The following is a 3,688-nucleotide window of genomic DNA, read 5'->3' as shown; positions in this document are numbered from 1 at the left end:
CCCTACTGACACGCTTACTGTACATCATGGAGATCACCTCCCCTTCACAGGCACAGTCCAACAGCTTCCACACTAGAAACGCGCAGTTCCCCTGAACCGAACAGGACAAACTCACCAATACAAGTGTAAGTGCCCCATAATGCTCTCTTTCACCACAGAAGCCACTGAGATGAATTGCTCCCCTGCCATGCTGCGCCTACACTAAATGGGAAAGGCAAGAAACAAAAAACAGAGACAAAAACAAGGTTTTTGGCATGAGGGCAGAACTCCAAGTAGCCAAGAGGCTGTCCACATAAACAGCCCCCCTGTAAAAACCCCTGAAACAAACCCTGAGCCCATAATTGGCTCAAACCAGAATATTCAGGTTGAAAAAAAGGTTATGGAGGGAACCGCACAGATTGAAAACACAATTTTTTTTTATATTATAAGCAAAAAATAGTAATTGTCTGAAAAAACTGAGTACTATTAATGAATTAACTTCATAGTCAGGTAACCAAACACCTTAGGGCTTTTCTTTGCCTATATGGTGTGTGTATATATGTTAACCCTCAGTGGTGCTCCCCAGAGTCAAAAAATTGTATCAAATTAATACAAAAGAAGCAGAAAAACAGTTGACTCCTGTTGGGGAGCACTCAATTTCAGACATAAAGAAATCTAGTATAGATATCTGTTAAGATCATACATTTTATTGATTTAAGTTTAATAATAGAGAGTTCTAATTATACCAATAAGTGCGAATTTATAAAAAGTATATTAAACATTATATATAACCTTGGCTATGATAGCTGGGTAGCTGGATTCCTGGTGTTATAATAAATAATTATGAGGTATGATAAATAAAGTGGTATCTCTGTGTTACAGAAAAAAACTTATGTATGACCATCATTTAATCTGGATAATCGACTTTAAAGAAAAGTTATTGCAGAGGATTGAATTATAGGTCATATATCCAATTTTTGGTACACTAAATTTATGCACTGCTTGCAATTTAGCATGCGAGTGGGTCCAGTGAGTAGCGGTAAATTGCAATACCTGGGTGTTCCAAGGTGGTCTCCCATCTGAGTACTGGCCCGGCCCTCCACTTCTTGGCTTCCAAGATCAGATGAGATTGGGCATCTCCAGTGGGGTATGACCGCAAATAGCTGCGCTTAGACCTTTCGCCCGAGTAGAATTTAAGCAGTAGCTGCTTCCAAAATGTTCCGTGCAGTGATCACAACCAAATTTACTCATATGTGTATTTATAAACACAGGTAAGAGTGCAGGAAATAATAATGATTTTCCTGCTTAAGAAATAACACAGTGAGGTGATTTGTGGTCACAGATATTATGACCACAAAATTACCACATTAATCTGATAAATCATATATACCAGGAATTGTAACTGTTATTTAAATATAACAGTTCCTATTTCAAAGGATTAATTGCACCTAAGTCCACATTACAAGGAGCTCTAAACATGAATGAATCAAACACTGTGTAGCCCATATACCATTTAGGGCCCAGAGAACCGTTCAGACTGTAATGAGCAAAGTTTAGTATATCACTCAATATAACTGAAAATAGTCCATCCACCACATACTGTGGTTAGGACTGAGATAGATACAATTTCAGATTTTGTGCTCAGTATGATGATACATGTATCATTTAGGACAATTACACCACACACTGTGGTTTAAAGCTGAAACAGTTACAAGTTCTGAGCTCAGTATGTTGATACATATGTCATTTGAAACAAATTCTATGTAACAATTAAAGTGATAGTATTGCGGACTATTATTTGGTGCTCAAAATAAATTTCCTATGACAGAACGCTCTAGGAAGCTAATCTATGATCACTCTTAACTTCCTCCAATGGTTATGCAAAAATACAGCCAGCATTTAAACGTGAATAACAGATTGTGCATAAGCACAAATGAAAATTAGCATGCTTAAGCAGACATATGCAGATATAGCACTCTAAATTAGAGACTAAAATATCTGTTATAAATAAGCACAAATGAAAGTTAGCATGCTCAAACAGACATATGCAGATATAGCACTCTAAATTAGAGACTGAGGTATCTGTGATAAATAGTTAAATCTATAAACAAACGTTACTACCTGTGTGACTCGTATTATATGAGTGACAGCTCCATGCGGGAAATAGTCACACTAACGCTGATGATAACAAAATATATAGAGGTTAGTTGTAATAGGTATTTCACATACGATACCAAAAATCCTGCTGTCTGCTAATCATGGCCAGACAGCGCTGCTGCTCTCAGCGGGATAGCGCTCATGGTACATGAAGAGTGCACCAGCATTACCTCCGTGCTGGGATTGGTGGTGTTCTGGCCGTGGCACCCAGGCTGTATTGGTGTAGTCATCCGGAGAGGAGCTCCGGAGCTGTAGAGTGCGAGATAGCTCCCGGCGTTCAAGGTCCCGGTAACCTCTGGAATCGAACAGCTAACTCCGGTCACGTGATGCGCATCACGTGATCGGACAAACCCTGACGTACGTTTAGCAATGATGGCTTGATCACAGGGTGATGTTGGGATCTGATTCCTGGTTAGTTTATATGCAAGAAGTAATGAGCTTAATTAATTATTAATTGATAATCAAACTAAAAGTGAGCCGTAATTTAAGTTCCCCTAGAATAATATGTACTGAAGAGTAAGTTATAACAATCCTAAATTGGGAGGTTTTTAAATAGTAGTATATAACACATTAGATGTTTGAGAAATATACATATAAATTGTGATGATCAATTAGAAGGATACATTAGAAGAATAAATGGATAAAGGAAAAAGAGTGGTGGAGAATGGGTGGTAAAATAATTAATTAATTATATATAGGTTAATAAGATATCCACAATTGATATCCACAATTGATGTACCTAAGAAACACCATGATAATGGAATAGTGATCAAATAGAATGACAAATGATAACCCTAGATATGGAATATAAATATACAGCATGGTGAAATAAGGAAAATTGTGAAATAAAATTAATGGAATATATAACACTCATATAATAAATGTGTGCTGGTGAAATTATATCTTTAGTGAATTACACAAGAGTAGAATAGAATAAAAATGAGAGCCCATAGTAAAGATTCTCAAATGGAAAGTGATTATGATAAGTGCCAATGTACTGAACCAGTATGGCCCACCAGGAATGTGTAGGGATGAATGGACTGAAAAATATTATTCCATATTATTATAGTTAACGGGTTATTGTGAAAGAAGATTTTTTGTTTAATTCAAGAAAACCCCAAAATTCATGTTCTCATTCAATCCCTGAGGGTAAGTAGTGCCCAGGTTGAAGATCCATTCACACTCCTTCTTCAGTAAACTGTCAGTTATATTGCCGCCACGGATTCCCAGTTTGATTTTTTGTAGCCCAAAAGCTCTTATGTCCTCCCATCTACTATTGTGATGAATATAGAAATGCCGTGCTACTGAAGTGAGTTGTTTCATTTTCGCCTTATCAGTGGCTGCGTTGCGTATGGATCCCACATGTTCGAGAATACGTTGTTTAAGTGGTCTAGTTGTCATCCCCACGTATCTCTTATTGCATGTACATCTAATGCAGTAAATGACTCCTTCTGTTGAACAATTGATATAATCTGTAATCTTGTGTTTGCGTCCAAACTTGTCCTCTACCTCATTAGTAGTTTCCATGTGTCTGCAAGCTTTACATCTCCAG

The 3,688-nt window shown here is 37.3% G+C and overlaps 1 pseudogene; it reads right to left on the bottom strand.

Moving 5' to 3' along the window:
• Positions 1-1,020: 1,020 nt before the first annotated feature.
• LOC134939163 (5S ribosomal RNA) lies at positions 1,021-1,140 on the bottom strand (annotated as a pseudogene).
• Between the last annotated feature and the right edge of the window lie 2,548 nt (positions 1,141-3,688).

This window comes from Pseudophryne corroboree, chromosome 6 (genome assembly GCF_028390025.1).
Source record: "Pseudophryne corroboree isolate aPseCor3 chromosome 6, aPseCor3.hap2, whole genome shotgun sequence".
In the NCBI taxonomy this organism is placed as follows: Eukaryota; Metazoa; Chordata; class Amphibia; order Anura; family Myobatrachidae; genus Pseudophryne; species Pseudophryne corroboree.
The sequence above is the reverse complement of the archived record's forward strand: the minus strand, read 5'-3'. Positions and strand labels throughout refer to the sequence as shown.